At 43.9% G+C, this 21,803-nt stretch overlaps 1 protein-coding gene across 5 annotated transcripts in view; it reads right to left on the reverse strand.

Moving 5' to 3' along the window:
- The window catches only part of TMEM121 (transmembrane protein 121), a 138,580-nt gene that overhangs the window by 60,625 nt on the left and 56,152 nt on the right, over positions 1 to 21,803 (reverse strand). Inside the window, exons 1-3 of one of the 5 annotated variants that reach the window (XM_059728255.1) lie at positions 19,542 to 19,657; positions 13,735 to 13,860; positions 8,845 to 11,306 (exon numbers count right to left, since the gene is read on the reverse strand). The exons of 2 other annotated variants lie outside the window; for them this stretch is intronic. The gene's annotated coding sequence lies outside the window, so the exon portion shown is untranslated. Of the gene's footprint in view, positions 1 to 8,844; positions 11,307 to 13,734; positions 13,861 to 19,541; positions 19,658 to 21,803 lie in introns of those variants that run through there. 2 more of the 5 variants (XM_059728253.1, XM_059728254.1) reach the window with 2 other exon arrangements.

Raw genomic sequence — 21,803 nt, forward strand, 5'->3', positions numbered from 1 at the left:
TACTCCTGTGATACCCACAGATGGGAGATGATAATTAACAAGAGGTTATTCCAGCTACACTTGGTTTCTGTATTGACCTCATGAGAAATCCCTGCAACTCTGAGACATCATCCTTCCTTAATAAATAGTTCCATATCATCTCAATGGACTGCCATGCATTGCCCATAAAGACAGCACTTGCAAATTCCTGATTAGACAAATGCAGACTGAATCCAGCCCATTCTCCTTTCTGTATGAAGATGTCAAACATAAAAAGTTTCATTGCATGGGGAGACAGCACATCTAAATATATGCAGACGTCTAAAAAACCTGCCTCATGAAATCATCGCACTTGCATGTTAAGAGCCAAGATTATAGCAGTGGTGAAGAATCAGATTGAGTATTGGAGACAGGCATGTATGAAACCACCTATAAAGACAATGCTCTGTAGTGTATTTCTAGGCTCCAGACTTCTTTAAAATCTGTCTTAGACAGGTGATGAAAGAAAGATGAGAGGGTACAATATAATTTCTGTACCAGTACAATGACTCCTTCATATTTACAGCTGCAGGCTTAATTAGTTACTATGTTGCCTAATGAGCATTTGTTAGACAGAGAGCAACAAGTAATCAAAGGAAGAAGCAGAATTAAGATTTTGAGGGAAAAGGTGACCAAGCAAATTGTGCAAAAAGCAAGAAGCAGCCAGTCCTGTTAAAGAGTTTGTAAATGATCTACCCCCATGCCCTTTTTCACAAAGAATACTCCTTAAACAACTGTGACTAAACAACACATTTGGTAATATCTTGACTACATAGCGAAGAAAGAATTAATAATTTACTGCTTTAAATTGACCAGTTCTTACATCATAATGTGTACTTCATGACGTCATACTGTCATGGTCCTAGCACTAGCTATTTCCATGTGTGGTCCTTGTAAGGTATGTAGTTCTTTTCCAGGCTTCAAGCTACCCAGATACCAGTGTATTTATAGATACCTTATATACTGACATAGCCTTGTAAGATATATGTTATTCCTTTCCAGGCTTCAGGCTACCCAGATGCTATTGTGTTATACATGCCTTGTATACTGAAGTAGCCAGGAATTGTTCTGCTCCAAAAAACAAATATTGCGTGGTGGCCTGAGTTTCCACTGCCTTTTGTCTTGCATACAGTTATATCTGAGGAGTGGATATTAAGCATTATCATTCTGATTTGAAGGTCATTTTGGACCCACTTTGCATGGGCATTAATGATGATACAAGGGGCTAGCCACTGCAAAACAGTTTTGGCATAATGACTTTGATAAACAAAAGATGCCAGTAAGGTAAGGAAGTATGGGTTGGATGAATGGACTGTAAGGTAGATAGAAAACAGGCTGGATCATTGGCTTAGAGGGTATTAGTCAATGGCTCAATGTCTAGTTGGCAGCTGGTTTCAAGTGGAGTGCCCTAGGGGTCAGTCCTGGGGCCGGTTTTGTTCAGTATTTTTCAGCAATGACCTGGAAGATGGCATAGAGTGCACCCTCAGCAAATTTGCAGATGACACCAAGCTGTGGAGAGTAGTAGATATGCTGGACGGTAGGGCTAGGATTCAGAGAGACCTCGACAAATTGGAGGATCAAAGTAAAAGAAATCTCAGGAGATTCAATAAGGACAAGTGCAAAGCCCTGCACTTAAGATGAAACAGTCCCATGGACCAGTACAGGCTGGAGGTTGACTGGCTAAGCAGCAGCTCTGCAGAAAAGGGCCTGGGGGTTACAGTGAACAATAAACTGAATATGCACCAAGTTTGCCCTTGTTGTGAAGAAGGCTAACGGCATACTGGGGTGCATTAGTAGGAGAATTGCCAGTGATTCTTCCCCTCTATTTGGCACTGGTGAGGCCACATCTGGAGTATTGTGTCCAATTTTGGGCCCCCCACTACAAAAAGGATGTGGACAAATTGGAGAGAGTCCAGTGGAGGGCAGTGAAAATAGTTATGGGGCTGTGGCACATGACTTCTGAGGAGAGGCTAAGAGAACTGGGCTTATTTAGTCTGGAAAAGAGAAGACTGGGGCAGGATTTAATAGCAACCTTCAACTACCTAAAAGATTGTTCCAAAGAGGATGGAGTTAGACTGTTCTCAGTGGTGGCAGATACCAAACAGAAAAAGGAGCAATGGTTTCAAGTTGCAGCAAGGAAAGAAAGTTGAGGTTAGATATTAGGAAAAACGTACTCAGTAGGAGGGTAGTAAAACACTGGAATAGGTTACCCAGAGAGGTTGTGGACTCCATCCCTAGAGGTTTTTAAGACCCAGCTAGACAAAGTCTTGGCTGGGATGATCTAGTTGGTGATGGTCCTACTTTGAGCAAGGGGTTGGACTAGATGACCTCCTGAGGTCCTTCCAACTCTAATTTTCTATGATTCTATGCTTGTACTCACAGGTACAGTATGCCAAATAGCACTTACTACAAACTAAGTATGAGGATAGCCAAGGATGGAAGATGAAATGTTAGTGTCTTTAGCTGAAGGGTTAAGGAGATTTAGATGATAGCTGTACATTTCTATATTTCCCGGTCTTGATTTTATATTTATCCTTAACTCTGGAAAGCTGAGCATTGCATGCTTACAGTAGGTTTGTTAACTTAGTAACTTAAGTGTCTCTGTAAAAGTTTTTACTCCCTTTTACTCTGTGCACACTTAACCTTAACTCCATCTTAACTATGCTTATCCTCTGAGAATAGTCACTGGGGATAGAATAAACAGAACCAGTATTCCTGTCCCTCTGCGTGCACTCTCCTCCCTCCTCTGCAGGATTATTTCATTACAACCCATCAGCATGTATTTTGCAGATGATATTATAATGAGGAGACTGGGAGGGTGAGGCATTATCACTGATGTCATAATCCCGCCCCTCTGTAATGGTTCACAGGGAAGTCCAGAGGGGCAGAAGAGAGCAGAAGGGAAACAGGAGGAAAGAAGTCAAGGATGGTAGGTGGGGGAAAGCTGTGGTATCATGGTGCTAGCTAGTCATGCTCAATCATTTCGTTCTGACAGGAGAAGCTCTTGTTTTAAAATCCTGAGGTGCCAGGTTCAATCCCAGCTGCTGACAATCTATCCATCCATCCAACTTCAGTGCGTTATAAATGCAGAAGGAAACTGGCAGCGGAGGTGGGATTTTACAGGCCTCAGAGACCTCTGTGCTGGCAATAAACACAAAGCAGTAGAACTAGGGTAAAACCCCATCAACTTGTTTTAAAGAGAGGGAAGCATACTGGTCCTCCCTCACCTGCATGAGCACCAGCAGTTCTCATCACATACAAAGAAACAGACTGCTGCACTGGACTAACAGCACTACTCCCGAATGACTGCAAGCTGCTTGGTAATTACTTTGTATAGCTTTGAACCTAATTCCCAAGGAGGTTGCTCTGTGCCATAGACAGAAATCATCCTGTATTTACTCTGCAATTCTGGGACACTTACTATATATTCAGCTAGCTAATCATGGCTTAGTGACTGTCAGCCTGGTAACTCAAATGGACAAGTGGCCTGTAAGGACAGCATTTACAGAATACTTACATGTGTGTGCATGGTCCTAAACACCACTCAAATGTATATATGCTGGAGTGGGACCTTTCTCTACCCTCCCTCTTCCCCTTGCCCCTATGAATTCACAAAAAGGTGTGAATTCACAAAGATTTTCAGGCCCCTGCAAATTTTTCAGCAAACTTACCATTTGCTGGGGGGAAAAAAATCCCAGTTTGACTAGATGTAGTCTCAAGTGCCTATTGACCATCTATGAGCCCATCCTAGGAAAGACTTCCAGTCCATGCTGGGCAAGGGACTGTATGGAACAGAACTGGTCAAAATATGTTCATTCTTTTCCATGAAAAAAGTTTGGAAGTAGGGAAACAAAAATTACATTGCTAATGCTTTTGCAGTCATTTCTTGGCAGTCAATAAGAATTCAGACAAAACGAAATGATGTGCCACAAAGAGTATTTGGATAGATAACATTCAACTGGTTTTGCTATATATTTATAAAAGGTTTTTATGTCTCGCCATTAGGGTATCTCATTATGGATTTTGAGATGAGAGTTTGTCATTGTCCTCCACTGAAGACTGCCCCAGTCAACAAAATTGTAAACCAACACCTGGGCATTTGGGCTGGGGAGTCAAAGGTATTTAGACTTAATGTTGGTCACTTCATACCCGTGTATGCTGTTGGCTACATAAACTGGCAAACTAACCATCCTAACCCAATGGGCCCACCTAGGGTCAGACAGATATTTGACCTTTCTTGATAAAAAAGTGCTACAGAAATATAAGGTCTATGTAGGTGGAACAGTCATGATACCTTGATAAATGAGGTTCGACAATTCCCATTACACTCTATGGTTTAGTAGATTTGTTCCACCTTTAACGTCTCAGGTTAATGTTTTGCTTGCTTGGTCTCTGCCTCACCTTGAATTTCTTTTAGAATGGGTTGTTTTGTAATGTTAACCTTTTTTTTTTTCCTGACTGATTATGGAATAGCTCCAGCCCTTCAGTGGTTTCAAATATGAACCTTAAATACGGTAATGGCAAAAGGTACCTCTTACCATTCTCCTGAGGATCCTCTGTTGAAAAATCACCATTTGCACAAGTGCAGTCAAGAATATTAGAGCTCCTAGTTCTGACTTTTTAAAAGTGCTCCATCTGAGCTGCACATGTTCCCTGACCCTGCAGAGCCCCTCACATCATTCAGAAGCAACCATATGAACCCAGTCCTTCTGAATGGATGTAGACCAAATGGATGTTAATGTGAACCCCTGGGGGTCTGCAGACTATGTCTAAAGGGTCCACAAAAGATGACTATGGTCAATCAAAAATATGTGAATACCTGCACTTACAATTCAAAGAGGTCCACAGCTCCCTTTGAAATTTCCAAAGGAGTCTGCACCTCTATTCATAATTTTTTAGGGGTCTGCAAATGAAAAAAAGTTGAAAACCACAGGTGTAAGGGAAACATAGCCTAGACAGGAACAGTAATCTCTAGTCTCGCCTTCTTCAGTGACCAGAGTTAATAATTGTCATTTAAGCTGGAGAAAAAGTTGCCCTCCCACCCACATCAGTTTAGCAAGGGAATAATTAAAAGCCAGGGTTGGCCATTTTCAGACCCAGCGACCAGAACAACCCAGCTCAGGTCCAGGGCAGGCTGGCATTATGACATGGCCTCACTGCCTCCTCAGATGTGGTGGCTTTTCCTTGTTGCCACTTCTCCCCAAACCCAGCTGCAGTGTGGGCACAGCTCCCCACCCACACCTGGTGCAGCTCCTCACCTTCTGGTCCCAGAGCAGGTCAGGCCTCCCACTGCCAACAGTTGCTGAAGCCCCCCAGCTCCACAGGCCAGATCCAGTAGCTTTTGTCTGTGGGCCATATGTTGCCAAACCCTGACTATAAGTATGCATAAGATCACTCTGACACATCTGAGAATATAAACCAGTGCTCTGATATGGCACACTGGAGTCTAATCCATGCTATCTCAGAAAGGAATTGCTAAATCTATGTGCTCAGCTAAGCTGTCTGGAAGATGGGGCCTTTCTGTGTATGTACCCCATTGTCCCTCTGTATGAAACTGCCCCTCTGGTGGCTGGTGAATTTGGGAGTGCATATGAGGAAAAACAGCCTCAATATACATACACAGTGCTAGGCTCTGAACAAGCTGTTATGATTCAGGAAAAGACCTTGGAGTCCTTGTAGACAGCTCTGTAAAAACATCAACTCAATGTGCAGCAGCAACTAAAAAAAGCCAATAAAATGTTGGGCATCATTAAGAATGGAATTGGAAACAAAACAAACATCATTATACCACTGTATAAATACATGGTGCACCCACATTGTGAATACTGTGTGCAGCTCTGGTTTCCACATTTCAGAAAGGATGTAGTGGAATCAGAAAAGGTAGAGAAGGGCTACAAAGATGATTTGGAGTATGGAACAGCTGCTATACCAGGAGAGACTAAAACAACCTTTTAGTTTGAAAGGAGAAGTTTGAGGGGGAATATGACAGAGGACTATAAAATCATTCAGCATGTTGATAAAGTGAATAGGGATCTGTTATTCACCAAGCCCCAGATTAGAAGAACTAGGGGGCACCTACAAAAATTAGCAGGAAATAGGCTTAAAAAACAAAAGGAAGTACATTTTTTTACACATGGGCACCGTTACTGTGTAATAACCAAAAATTACTGAGCAGTGCAGGCACGTGTCTACACCCGTGCAAGCCCGTGATGCAGGTAGCAAATTTATTCCCAAGTAGTTACTGCACAGTAAGGCATGTGTAGACACCTTACTGCACAGTAACCCTGTTTGTATGGACTGACTTGGGAGTAACTTTACTCCGTAGCTGGTGCACACACAGCGTTACTGCACTGTAATGCCTACACATGTAGATGCCGGTCTAAAAAATGCTCACCATGCAGTAAGTTATGCACCCAGTGGGTTCATTTACCATGCAATTAATGCCCTTGAATTTTCTGCATAGAAAATTAAGGCTCATTAAAATGCTTTCCAGTGCACATCTACATGTGCACCCTTGTTGGGCGCAAACTGAGCCTGACAGGAACAGCCCAATCCAGGGCTGCTTCTGCCCTGCTCTTCCACCCTGCAGCAGCCAGGGCAAGCTCCAGGTTACACTGGGTGCCACTCCTCTGTTGGCAGGGGGCATGGGAGCTTAGCTCTGAGCTCCGGAGGGTGGGAGGGAGGGGGAAAGCTGTCTTGGCTCGACAGGCAGCTCCATCCCAGCTGGGAGGGAGATCAGGCTAGCCCCAACCAGGAGTGTGGGGGGTGGGAGGGTGCTGTCCCAGCTGGGTGAACAGCTGTCTCCCATCCACATGGAAATCAGGACCTGTTCCAATCTCCATGGGGCAGGGAGAGCTGTCCCAGCTGCTGGACAGGTCCCAATCTCCAAGTGGCTAGCAGGCAGTGTCCTGCCAAGCTGAGATAGCTCTCCCCACTTTTTGTGGCCCCCTGCTGCCTAGGCTGACTGGGAGCAATTTGTATCTACAGATATTGGAAAACGGCACATTAGACTAATATACTGCACAGTAATTGCTGCCTACGTGTAGATGGTGACACTTTACCGTGCATTAGATTAGTCTAATGTGCAGTAAAGTGCCTCGTGTAGACACACCCACTAGCATATGGTTAAATTGTGGAACTCACTGGTACGGGAGGCTGTAGAGGCAGATAGTACAACCAGATTCAAAAAGGGATTAGATAAATTCATTGAGGACAGGTTCACTGATAGGTAAGAAATAGAACAGCTTGGGATGCATCCTGTCACCCTAAACCACTGATGACTGATGCTGGGGGAGCGGGGTATGAGAGGGGAGGGATTATGCTAGACTTGCCGTGCATCTCTACTCTACCTTCACAGCATTTGCAACCCGCCACCGTCACAAGCAGGGCACTGGGCTAAATGTACCATTGGTCTGACCCAGTATAGCACTTCTTATGTTCAACACCCATCAGAAGCACTGCCCCTTCAGAACAAACTTCTGTTGGCTGGTCATATGCTGAGGGCAAACTCTGATCTGTGGCATGGCAGGGGATTGTGTTCTGGAATAGTAACATGACTCATGGTTATGATGCAGACTGGGTCTGGTGAAAAAATCCTTTGCAATGTTATCCTATACCAGAAGACAGGGTTTTTTTAACTGGTGTAGATGGACCCAGTGAAGAGCTGTTTATCCAGACCATTTAATCCTTTCACTTGTCTCTGACACCTTTCCCCAGAACATCAGCCTGGGAGCTCCCCATTCACAACACAGGTTGCTGGTTTTACGTGCCTGTCCCAGTGGTCAGGCTTGGAGGCAGGGGATATGGACTCCCAGACATATCAGTGCTGTCCTAGCTCTCAAGAGCTTCCACGCTCTGCCTGAGGATGAAGTCTGAGATGGCAGGTCTCTGTTCCTGCCATAAACCAGGGCTATAGTACTGCATGCTCTTCCCCTCCCCCTCCTGCTGTTCCTATGTCGCTTCTAGTGATGAATCAAGCACCCTGAAGGGCCAGGAATTGAGCACACTGGAGGCTAATGTTTTTCTTGTTATTTATGGGACAGCTACAATGCAGCCATCTGGGCTTTGGCGGCATTCAGCTTCCTGCATCCTCCAGTGCTGCAGGGGCCGAGAGGCAGTCTGTGCAAGTTTCATCCATGCCTGCCTGGCTTCCCCTTCAGACAGCCTGTTATTCTGTCTGACCCATGCTGGGGAATATTTAAGGCAGTTAATCAGGGCCATTTATAGCATTGTTTTGATCTGATATGGGTTGGCTACAGGCCAGTGCAGCAGGACCCCTCCTTCAGCTCTCTGAGGGAGAGACATGAAGAAGCACAGTAATAAATTCACAGTGAAACCCCAGGGTGTTTGGAAAGGGGGAGATTCTTAACTGCTTGTAAGAATTTAGGGCTCCTAAGGCCAGAGGCAAATTGCATTCATCAGAAGGAGATTGTAGAAGGGTATTCCTAATACAGCTGTGCTACTGACACTGAACCTGGACTTACAGGCCTACTCTCCCTTGCCCCCAACTCCTCCACCTTGCTTTGCTTCATTCTAGTTCTGGATTTCTTACATTGCTCTGACAATATATCCTCTACAGACATGACTCCTGGCACACCCTGCTCTCCCAGTCTTGGCCGCCGCAGATGCCCATCTCTACACATGTCCCTCCCTGGCCTCCTCACCAATGCACACAGGTCTGCAAGTGCCCAGTCCTGACTTGTGTCACTTCATCATCCTAGCCCTGATTTCTTCTGAAGGCTGCCAGTGCCCTGCAGTATTAACTCACAGTCCCCCTCCCTAGCCCAGTCTAGAGTCACAGGGACTAAAGAATATAATAAGATATACTTTTCTTCTCCTTTTTGAACACCATCCCGTTATTAGGTGGAGTTTTGAGGTCTGGGCCATGTCCCGCCCTCAAAGGCTGACAGTGATGGTGCACCTGATGGTCTGAAATACAGCCTGTCATTTCTCAGGGTTCTGTATGCATCCCCAAGAGGCTGAGAGTCTGGTCTGCATTTCAGTTTGGCACGTATCCCCCAAGAAGGGGACAGGAGGGCCTCTCAGGCCCTCAACCTGGTTACGCTGACGCTGGCTCTGTGGATAAAAAGCAGCCCATGGGTCATTCAGAAGCCTTATTCCTGAGGCATGGCTTATGCACTGGGTGGATTTGTTCTACCATGCCTAGTGGAAGCTCATACATTTGCTGTGTGCAGATGCTGGTGCTTTCAGATGATGATTTTTTGTTTGTTTGCTTTTTTATTTGGAAATTGTCACTTGTGTTCACAGGACCCTGGATGCTTTGGAGCAGTTCTTGAAGTACCTCTGTGCTAGAATGCTGGGAGGAGACACTGGGATGAAGGCAGTCTTGTTTTTCAGACCAAAATGCTCATGGAGAAGTACTAGAGGATCTGTTTGAAATGGACCTTCAAAAGTTCTGAGATTGAGGTTCATTTGCCCAAGCACTTTGATGACAGATATGGTGTCATGGAAAGCAGATTCATGCAGCACTGTACCCAATGGAAATACCAGAAATTGCTGAATGGAACTCCAAAGTGAACTCTCCATCATGAAAAAGTTATAGAATGAGGCCACCAAAGGCCCAATAAGAGTGCTCCTGACTCCTGTTGTGGGCAGGTTCAGTAGAAGGTGAAGGTTTATCTTACCCTTCCCACAGGGGATATTAGCCTCTCTCTGCAGTTCAGTGACTGTTCCAAATGAGTGCATTTTTGCTGAGCACACAATCACAGTGGAGCTGGGCTGAGCAGCTTCCTCTACTAGGCCCAGGAGCTGCTGGATAATAGTATGCGGCAGTTACCTTTAGGGATTCTCAGACAGTAGAAATCAAAGCAATAAAGCCTGTCTCAATGCCTGGCTTCATGGCTGTCATGGCAGAGAAAAAGATATGCTGGCCACAGGACCCTGCCTCGGCTGCAGACATTGGAACCCAATCCCAGTTCACATGGCTGAGCAATCCTCCTGTTTCAGAACTCTGCCAAATGTCCTTCATAAGACAAGGCCCAGGAGGGAGTTTTTTTCCCTGGGAACTTTTGGCTTTCACCTTCACTTAAGAGTGCCAGGTTGCACTTGGCATTACTGGAGAAGGAGCCTCCATTTGGATGGGACCTGGCATCCAGAAATCTTCAGCCCACAGTGATCCCCTGTGGTGGCTGCAGCTGTCTTCCCTGCTGTGCCACCTCACTGTCAGCTGTTCTACTTCCATCCCAGTTTACACCTTGAGGGTGCAGGGAAGCTGAGGTGAGTGCACAGGACTAGCCAAGGGACCCACTGTCTGGTGGAGCTTATTACAGAGGCATTAAGGAGGAAATCCGGTCAGGCGATAATGGTCAAGGTCAGGAGATTCCATTTGCCAGATGGTCTGGAGAGAGCGAGGTCTCTTCTTCCTGCACTGGCTTCTGGCCTGGAGGGTGGGGGCAGTTTATAGAGCTTCATTCCTCAGTAGCTGTGCTTTGATCTCCTTGGATGAAGAAGAGGATGGGAGAGGAAGAGGATGGGAGTTCTCACACTAAACCCTTTGGATGCTGTCTGGCATGGAGATATGTCCCAGGAAAGGGAAGCAGCGACTGTGAAGGAAGCCACAATACAGGGTACTGTTGAAATGCTAGTCCCAGAACTGAAGGGTGGGTGCCTTCATTGTCTGACTGGTCTCAGTGTAGAGGTGTGAAGAGCATGTCAAAGACCAACACTTTTTTCTCCCTGCCTACACAAATCATTTCAATTTATTTCCAGTCCCACCAACCTGTGGCAAGCAACAGTGTCAGAGGAACAGTAACTGCCTCTAGTAACTGCATACCTAGCTAGTATTGGTTGTGACCTAAAACTAGTCTTGCCTACTTAGGCTGAAAACTTTTTGAGGCAGGGACCATATTTGTTCTGTGTCTTGTAGAGGACGTACACTGCGGGGGGTCCTAGTCCATGACTAGGGCTCCTGGGGGCTATTGCAATACCAAATAATAACACTTGTGTGCAAGCAGGGAGCCTCTTCCAGAGAAATTCACAGCACCTCTAGATTATTCTCTTTCTTACATTGGTTTTACAACAATCTAAGGGAGGAACAGTCTGGCCTGGGCTATACTTTAGCTGCACACAAGGATATAAAGCAAATTGTGGTCTCCAGGGTAAATGGCTCCTCTGTCTGAAACATATTCTCAGCTTTGCAGTTCTCTGTTAGTGAATGACTTGTTCCTCTTTTCTAGGCCCCTCTGGGAGTACTGTAAGCAGTAGCACTGATTAATCCAGGGCAGAGGGTATGCTTTGCATTCCATTAGCTGAGAAAAGTCAGAGATCATCTAAGAAAGAAGGAAATAAAATCTTGGTGTGAGGAACATTTTGCAGTGAACCCTGGTCAGGCTGTTGCTTGGGGCTCCCCCATCCAACACAAGCTGTGAAACAACAAAGACTCACCTAAGCAGTTGGGGTGATCAGGACTCTTAAGGCACATACAAATTTGGAAACTCACCTTTATGGTATAAAGCTCACCTAGCCCCTGAGCCCCAGAAGTGGTGGTTGCTTGGGAGATATTCCCTGCCTTGCCAGGGGCTGAACATCTCAGCCAGGGCTCTGTTGCCCAGGGCCTAGCCAGCTTCTGCAGCTCACTCTTTCCTAGGGGCTGTTCATGATGGCTCTGTGGATGGGCTGGGGTTGTGTTGTTGGAGATTTGTACTGCCTGCCCCCATGGCTTCTCCCTCCTTGTGTTTTGCTGATTAACTTTAAATCACTTCCTTTATAACTTTTCCATTCATCTTCAATCACATGGCAGGCAGCAGCCATGTCCTTCCCTGACCCCTTCCCATTCCTCCCTTCAGCTTAAAACACCTTGTTAGCATGACACTTGGAACTCAAGAGAGAAGCAAGAAGGCTCCCTCCCAACCAGGAGGAACCAGCAGCCAGGCTCTGACCTACAGATGGGCAAATAACAGACTTCTCAGTTTGGTGGCTAAACTGACAAACATGGGGGCGGGAGGGAGTGATATTTGTGTTGGGTCGAGATGGAATCGGAAAGTTATGGATTTTTCAGGCAAATGGGGAAGAATGGTTTAAGGTCAACCTGAAACACCTGTTTGACCCAGAACAAACCACTGCTTTACTTTATGTGAAATTTTAATCAAGAAAAACTAAAATATTTTGACCATTTAAAAATTTTTCCTCATATTTTTTCCCAACCAAAACTATATGCTGAATTTTACCAGCATTCACAAAGTTTTTGCCAAAATTTCATTTTCTTGGTGAACTTATTTTTATCTAAGGATTCTGTCCACATGTATTGTGAGCTATGGGGCTGTCCCAGCCCTAGCACAAGTACGCAGGGGCAAGGAGTCTTGTATAAAGACTTGGGACAAATGCAGTTCTTGTGTTCAGGGGAGGCCAAGAGCTTCTGTCTGTTTGTGCCCCAGGGCACAGTCATGCAGAGATACCTCAAGCTAGCCTTGTACAAACTAGCTGCAGATGCAATATAGCTATGTCTGTGTGGGGCCTCTTGCCTGATTCATTCTGCTGATTCATTATGTGGGGAATATGGTACCTGAAGTACAGATGCCATGAAGCATTTCTGCATTGAATTTTTAGTTGAAATATTTTGGCCTTTGATTTTTTTTCCCTGGAAAGTTAAGATTCGGAGGGAGATCATTTTCTGATTATCAGTACTTCTTCACTCTGCCAGGGAGAGAAGCTGTGGTATGGAGAATGGCTCAGATCATTGTACTTTCCTTTTCTGAAGCTTGCTGTTAAATTTGCTAGTCTCCAGTCACCTGCTACACTCCTGCTATCCTCCAGCAATGTCACCTGGGCACTGAGACCATCCAGAGGAGTAGACTTGTAAACACTTCAGTCATTTCTACCCCTGACAAGACTACCAGCGAGTGATGCAATAGCATGATGTGGTGAACAAATATAGAGCAATTAGGATGGCTGAGCAACTTGCACCTCAGCACTTGGGGTAAATGAATGATGTATCAACATGGGGTGGGGAACAGATACAAGGTGATGAGGATGACTGAGACTCACCTAAGCAGTTGGGGTGATCAGGACTCTTAAGGCACATACAAATTTGGAAACTTACAATTTTCTCAGCCACTGCTTGTTCTTAAGTCAAGATTCCTCCAACTCCTTTTGTTGATGTGACAAGGCTTTTCCAGTACCCATGTACATCCTAGCTATCTTGCACAAGGTTCCACCTGAATAAGCCATTACATATTCCCTCTGAGGATATTACACAGAGAATATCACATGGCCACTTCTGCCCCAGATTCTCTTATTCAGCAAGCATCTCTCATTAAGATTCATGGGAGCTTGGTGTATGGCACAGGGAGAATGAAGAGTTGTTATGCAGTTGTAATGACATGATTCAGCATGTTTGAGTGTATGTTCAGATCTAAGCTCTGACACAGTACCAAGCTACCTTTCTGTTCTTAGCTCTTTTACATGGCGGACACTGTTTTATGATCATGATAATTAATTAGAATGTGATCAGGTAGCTAACAGCTGCTATGTAAGCATCATGAAATTCATGCCTGGTAGCCTGATGAAATGTCAGAACGCATAAGCATTTAATAGCCTTTTTGAGAGGAGATGTCAGTGCATTTTAGTGATAGTGAAAGGTGCCAGAGTGTCAGTGCCTGCAAACTAAGTCCACTCTTTAAATACAGAGTGGGTGACATGGACAGCATCAATAGGAAACTTCTGTAGGCTGCTATTCAGTCGAGATGCCTCTGCTCTTACCAGGAGGAATATTCCCATGATGATCTGGAAGATGGGATGGATTGCACCCTCGGCAAGATCGCAGATGACACCAAGCTGGGGGGTGTAGTAGATACACTGGAGGGTAGAGCTAGGATTCAGAGTGACCTAGACAAATTGAAGGATTGGGTTACAAGAAATCTCATGAGGTTCAACAAGGACAAGTGCAAAATCCTGCACTTAGGACAGAACAATCCTAGTCCCTAGGCTGTAGCAGTGCATGACTGGCTGGGCAGCAGCTCTGCAGAAAAGGACCTGGGGGTTACAGTGGACAATAAACTGGATGCGAGTCAGCAGTGTGCCCTTGTTGCCAGGAAGGCTAACAGCATATTGGGATGCATTAATAGGAGTGTTGCCAACAGATTGAGGGAAATGATTATTCTGCTCTATCTGCCACTAGTAAGACCACATCTAAAGTACTGCATCCAATTTTCAGCCCCCCACTACAGAAAGGATGTGGACAAGTTGGAGAGAGTCCAGTGGAAGGCAACAAAATTGTATCTTAGAAGATACATCTGCCAGCAAAACTGGGGCTGGGACACATGACTTATGAGGAGAAGCTGAGGGAACTGGGTTTATTTAGTCTGAAGAAGAGAATCCTCAGGGCAGCATTCAACTTCCTGAAGGGTGGTTTGAAAGATGGAGCTGGACTGCTCTCAGTGATGGCAGATCAAAGAGCAATGGTCTCAAGTTGCATCAAGGGAGGTTTAGGTTGGATATCACTAGGAGGCTGGTGAAGCACTGGAACAAGTTACCTAGAGAGGTGGTGGAATCTCCATCCTTGGAAGTTTTTATGGTCCAACTTGATAAAGCTCTAGTTGAAATGATCTAGTTGGGGATGGTCCATATTTGAGCAGGGGATTGGACTAGATGACCTCCTGAGGTCCCTTTCAACCCACATTTTCTATGATTCTATGACCCCATCCATACTTTGCCTCTCTGCTGAGACTGACAGAAGGGAGGCCAGCTTGAACTGTGCATGTAGGTTGGGGATGTTTATGAGTTGAGTACTGGAGACAGCTTCAACTTACACAAGCCATAATATAGCAGTGAACTGGAAAAAGCTTTCTACGCCATACCTAATGGCCTGGACTGTACCATCCCCTCTTCAGTAGCATTCAATCTTCCTTGTACTGATCATGTTGTTTGGCTCTTACAGCACACAGGGAACTGTGCAGCCAGTTAAATCACCACATTTGGATCACTGGAATGCACAAGTTCAGGGTGCTCTCTTGTAGAATATACAAGGCATTCCAGATTAGTCTCCAGAAGCTGGAATCAGATGAACAAAAAGAGCACAGCAAAGAGAAAAGCTATGCAGCCCTCCAGACTCAGAGCTTTTCCACCACTCTTTGACCTGGCTTTCATTGTTAGTTCCATGGTTGCAGGCATCCCTGAATGGATTTAGTCAGATTATATCAGTGGTACAATAATAATGAGAGTCTGGCCTGCTGTGCCCCCACCCCCAAGCACCCCAGGAAAACTGCACAGAAGTCATAGGCCAGAAATAATGCAGCCATGTCTGCATAGTGTCGCAAACAGATTAATTAGCTCTGTGGCTTGCTGTGTCAATTAGTCCTCCCCCAAGCTAACTAGCTCACCCAGGGCACCACACAGACATGACTAAAGTGCTTTCAATTTAGAGGTACAAGAATAAGTGTACCTTGTTGATGTGGTCTTAGACATCAAAGCAAAACCAACTGCTGCCTGTGTCTGCATTTCATGAGCTGTTGCTGCTTCAGTTACAGTGGCAGTGTTGAGGCAGTCGTCTCTTGGTGTGAATGCAGCCTCCTGGCAGGAGTTTTCCTGCCCCCAGATCTACTCCAGCTCCCTCAAATGACAGAAACAGCTGCCTTCTGCTTCTGTCCACATGTGCAGTTTTGCTGGCAGAGATACATTAATAATAGGGTAAAAGCTTTCCACACTGTTACCCAATGTAGCTCTGCTTGCAAAATCTTTTAAGAAAGATGAGCGTAATACAGTTACTGCTGGTGTAGAAGAAGTTGGGCCTCTTCCTAATCCTTTGCTGGTCCTTGAATTGCATGAGTTTATGCACCAATCAGTGACAGCCCTGTGCGTCCCTTTAACCCAACACAGAGATGTGGGGTGTCCCTTTAACCTAACACAGAGATGTCTAGAGCCTTACAGTAAACACAGAGAATCTCTTCTCACCTTATTTGGTGTCCTACAGAACAGTAGACTCCCCCCCGCCAAATCAGGAGAGCGCTCCAGATGAGCAATTCATCACTTAGCTGAGGATTCTGCTTACTAAATGCTGCCTCTGCCAAGGGAGGTGATAGCTGGCTTGACTGCATTCAGCTCTCTTTACAGCACTCATACCTTATTCTCAAGAGATACATGAGTCTTCCTATCAGATCTCTTACAATCTCCACGTTTCACCCTGTTCCGGCAACCTCCTCCTAGTTCTCAGCTAAGGCTGGGCCAACAAAAGGGGTCTCTTCATTTAGAGGAGATCCGTCTTAAGTAAAATTTGAACTCTTCTTTTCTCTGCTTCCATCCTAGACATTCACTTCAAATTGATTTATTAGTTGCAGGCCTATATTATCTTCTAAGATACTTCAGTGCCCTTCATCACACCAGCTCAGGTCAAACACCACAGCTGGCAGACGAATTAGATGCTCCCTCAGTTTATTTCATAATTATTTGTTAAGTGTATGTTATGAGAACCAAAAATATTTGTAACTGCTAGGGACAAAGCCTGTTGGTTTTATTTACATGAGTATTTACCTCCAAATTCCAACTACAAGTCTTGGTGGGAGTTGTGGGATTTTAGTTGCATGTTAAGCTTAAAGTTAATGATAAAGACCTATTTTAACAAGACCCAGGAAAAAAGGCAACAAAGGCAGAATTTTAGTTCACTTCCTCTACTTAAATGATGTGTGCAGTTGTATAACTTTAGTTTCTGGTATTTATGTGATTTGGGCTTCTATTTTGCCTTGTGCCAAAACAGAATCACCTTTTGTCCTTACCTGCCAGAAGTAAAATGAAGGAGGAAGACAGGCCTCCCTTGTTTTTGCTCCATAACCTAGTGATTAGGGCATTTGCCAAGGGAGATGATGATCCAGGTTCTAGGTTCAGAGGGGGGTTGAACTTAGAGCGTTTGCAAGGAAGCAAGACATCTATCTGGCCACAGGTTAAGCATTATCCAGGCTCTCTCCAGCTCTCCCTTCGAAGCTGAACCACAGCTTCCTGCAGTTAATATTTATTGGATACATAGCAGTAGGAAAGTTTCTTCCCCATTAAGAGCAAATGCCCAGGTTGGAACCCAAGGCCTCCTCCCATCTGAGGCATCATTCATCTCACTGGGCCACATATCCCTTGGCTTGTCCTCTTCCTCTTGTTCCTATCTGTTTCCCTCTCTTGGCTGTCCTTTGGCCTAACTACATCTATATAAACATTTCCCTTTATCCCCAAGGAAGTTGTGGAATCTCCTTCACTGTAAGTTTTCAAGAAGCATTTAGATAAGTATTTATCTCGGATGAGTTATGGATAGTGTATCCTGCATTCAGGTTGTACTCAATGACCCTTGAGGTCCCTTCCAATCTTATGATTCTACTTTAACTAGTGAATCTAGGCAAGGCCTTAGGGTCATGATTTACTATGTGGAGAAAAGAATATTTTGAACTCAACTGTTCATCTAACATCTCTCCTGGAATGGCTAGCCTGTGTGTTGCCATGAAAATCAGGTTACAGGTTCAGTTCCTCATAATGAAGTCAATAGACTTGCATCCAGTTTATATCAGCAGAGAATTTGACTCCAAATGCTCAATGCAGCCTCTTCAATAGGAAAATGCAGGTTGGGAAGAGAATTGAAACTGTTGAAATAAATGTTTGGTATAAATGCCTGTGTTTTCTCCAAGATATGCTCTGCTGAATTCCCTCACATGGCAGGTCATCACTTATCCCAGTGCTTATTAGGCAGGAACCAACAGCATAGGGCAAGATACAGATGGTCTGCTAGAGCTGAAAGTAGAAGTTAAGATTCCATTACAGGCGTCATTTCTTCTATCGGTGCATAGGGAATTTGTGTGCATAACTTCTGCTAGTGATAATGAGTTACCTGCGACAACGAAGCTCCTTAGTGTCAAATTATACACACTTCTGTAGGCAGCATTTAGTCCACAGCACCAGTGAATATTATAGTAATCTATGGAAGGAGGCAGTTATACTTTCTTTTCTTTCCAATAAGGATGTTATTTGAGGGTGTTTTTTCTGAGGAAGTTTTGCAGTCCTTATCCAAGAGTCAAAGCATCTAAGCTTGGGTGTGTTCAGCCATTTGGTAAAAATATTATGTCTTGAGACTGCCCTGCACTGCTCCTGTTAATGATATATCACGTGAACATGCTGTTTTTTGGTAGAGGTTGTGACTAATGCAAGCAAACCAAAGAACACAGTTTTAATGTGGAGCCTTTTACTATCCCCTTGACACCCATTCCACATCTTGAATTCCAGCTGAGGAACTGAAAGAGTCATTACACTTCCATTCTCTTGTCCTCATGGCATTATTTTACCCAGTGTCATATTTTCTGAAAAATAGTGAAAGTTTTTGGTTTCTAAGTTGAACAATGGCTATTCCACAGTTCACTCCCATATTTATGTTGGTGTACTAGTAGTAGCTAGGATTTTGTTTTCATTTTCAGGTTCCTAATTTTCACATTTCCCCTCAAAAATGTAAACTCCCCAATTCATTACTATTTCTTTCTCCTCAGTTAAACAAATTCTATTAACCAAGGTCACAACCAATCTGTAAACACAAAGCAGTGAGTGAATGGGGCACTTGGCCAGCTTAACAGTATCATCACCAGCCACATTTACAAACAACAAACCAGCCTGCAAGCAAGTGAAAAATATTCCACTTTTAAGCTTGCTTACAATTAATTAATGCTGAATTATCTGTTGAGCAATACAAATTAGCAGAGATCTCATCAGTAACCTGTGACCTGCTACCTGCAAACATGGAAGCCAAATTTCAAATAAAAATAAGATCATGACAGGCTCTGGTGCAGAAGTCTGCAATGCGTGAATGTATTATATTAGTTCCTAGACTTGTATCTCCATTACCACCATAATCTTGCCCATTTTTAGAAGGCATCCAAAGTCAGAACCAAAGGGAATCCCAAAGCGAATGGTACACTTGAAAAACCCTGAGCTTTGGGCGAGTTCAGATTTTGTGGCCTTGAATGGTCTCTAGCTTAACCCCTTTAAAGCATGTGGCTGCCAACTTCATTTTGCTGGCAACTGCTGCTCTTGGCTGAATATATTCCTGAATACTAATCCAGAGGAAAAGAGGATGGGTAATTTAATTTTACCTTGCTGGAAGCAAGCCCTTAAATGAGCCTGCTTATCCTCTGCTCTAAGTTTAACCCAAAACAATATATTAAAGAGACTCTACTAGAGTCTAGTAGGCCAGAGCCTACTTAGCTAAACTAACAAACTCTGAGGATTATTAGAAACCTTTTTGTTCCCTGACAAAATTACCACCCCCTCTTATCAGGAAGCTTTACTTCCCAGCCTCTGAACTTTCCCACCATCCTGTTGGCCTGCTTAGTACTGGACCTATTCAAGGCCAATCATGTTCCAAAGTGTTTCCGGAAAACATAAAAGTAAAAACAAGTAAGGACTTGTCATAATAACAGAAACATGCCTGGTAGCATACCCTAGTGTCAGGAGAAGGACTGTCATAGTTAAAGGCCAACCAACAGTTCCCTTGGAATTATGCAAAGGCCTTCACTCCCTTTGATCAATCTTGCTTCTAAGTCTTGATATACCTGATGGCTTTACTTGGTTTTGGTTGAGGAACTGGAACTTTCTCCTTAGACTTTACTGTTACTAAACTCTGATCTTTCCAGCTGGGCCTTCCACACATTAGAAATTCTTTCCTTCTTTTTTTCTTCTTCCCTTCAGAGTAATGAATAAATCAGTCAGAGTCCAAACTAAGGGTACACTTATAAATAGTTTATAAAAGGTTCATAAATGATTCCTAGCTGTTTTAATAAATTGTTAATCAGTTGTTGCAAAGTCCAACAGGTCAGCAGGTTGGTTATAACCTTCAGTGGCAACATTTGCTAATATGCCTATAATCATCAATATAACACTGCTTGTATCCGTAACTACTTTATAAAATGTCTTCATTATTTATTAACTCTGTACATGCACCCTTAATCTGAAGCGTGAACAATACATCAAGAACTGCATTCATGAAAAAAAGGGAAAGAGAAATCTAGTAAGGGAGCAACCTTCCCTGGATTCAAAGCTGCAACCTTTGAATTGCACAGCAAACAAAGCTTGATTCATGCAACCTGGTCACTTGTGTCAGACATTAGCCATACCCCAAGTACTTCAGGGGACAAGGTAGGGACTTTACTGTAGGTCATTGTGGGATAATTTGCTCCCTCCCATACATTAGGTCTCATCCTAGCCTCTAGTGGGATCATGGGAAATTAGGGCTGGAAGGGACGTCACAAGGTCATCTAGTCAAGTCCCTGCTCAAGGCAGGACTGTCTCTAACTAAACCATCCCAGCCATGTGTCTGTCTAACCTGCTTTTGAAAATTTCCAAGGATGGAGATTCCATGACTTCTCAAGGTAGCCTGTTCCAATAATTGATCACCCCAACACTCAGAAAGTTCTTCCTAATCTCTAACATACATTTCTTCTGCTGCAGCTTGAGGCCATTGCTCCTAGTTCTGTCCCCTTTGACTGCAGAAAAAGGCCCATCTCCATCCTTAGATACTGGCTTAAGCCCTGAAGCACTAAGTTTAATGCCCCATCCAAAATTTGTTGTCATCAGTTACATTCACTCTGGCCCTTCTTGCCACCCATTTAAATGGCTAATCCCTGTCTGAATCTTAATTTTTTGGCCTCAGTGGCATCCCGTGGTAGCGAGTTCCCCAGTTTAACTCTGTACTGTGTGAGAAAATAGTATTTCATTGCCTAACTCTAGCATATCCCACATTTTAGTTTTGTTGATGCTCCTCCTTCTTGTATTAAGAAGTTCCCAATCTCCCTTCTCTAATTAACTTCTTATTCACTACCCTGCACAATCCCGAGGGAAGATCTCTCCAAATCTATAGATTTTAAATGACTAAAGTGTTGTATTCTATTAGTTCTTCCTTGTATATGATAGAACTGGACTGAATGCCTAGAAGAATTAAGAGTAGGGAGTTGAACACAAATCCTATTGTGTCTAAAAGCACAGGATGTTGTTGCTAGCCAAGTACATGTAAGAGATACCCTATGCAAGGGAGGTGGTGTAACTTACTGAGCAGAATGCTGGATGGGGACTCAAGAAACTGTGTTTTACTATCAGTTCTGCTACCAGTCTGCAGGATGACCCTGGGGAAGTTACTTCCACCTCTCTGTGCCTCAGTTCCCCCATCTGTAAAACGGGGTACTGATAATGACCTCCTTCGGAAAGCACTGAGATCTGCTGATGAAAACACTCTGTTGAGAGCTAGGTGGCATTATTATTCTAACAGTCAGAGATAATATACATGGTGTTTGGCTTCTACAACAAAAGTGCTTTATTATCATTAAATACTAAGCATTTCTGGATGATAGAAGTAATTAAGTGTCAAAATGTAATGATCTATTGCATATTAAGACCAAAAGATATGAAAAACTTCTCATAAAAATATCAGCTTGCCACAGCAGGAGAGCTAAATATCTTCATAAGGCAGAGAACTTTGCTTATAGCCATGACGCTCATAAGGTATTCAATTAGTCACCAGAGGGCTTTCCTAGTATTCCCTGAATTCACTAGGAGTGCAGAAGCAATTACAAGAAATTCTGACTTTTTAAATTAAAGAAAAAAGACAAAAGAATTCAGATAAAACCTATTCCCAGGCTTATACTAGGATAGACGTGCAGGGAAAATTTCATGCAGATCAAGTTTAATTTACTGCACAATTTGTTTCTTTAATAAAAACAAGAACAAGAATCTTCCTGTATTTTTGCTGGAAGTTCTTCCTTTCTATTCTGGGCACGTCATGATTTTCTGCAGGAAATGCTCTTGAGAGGAAGAGGGTCCAG

Source organism: Alligator mississippiensis, chromosome 5 (assembly GCF_030867095.1).
Source record: "Alligator mississippiensis isolate rAllMis1 chromosome 5, rAllMis1, whole genome shotgun sequence".
NCBI lineage: Eukaryota > Metazoa > Chordata > Crocodylia > Alligatoridae > Alligator > Alligator mississippiensis.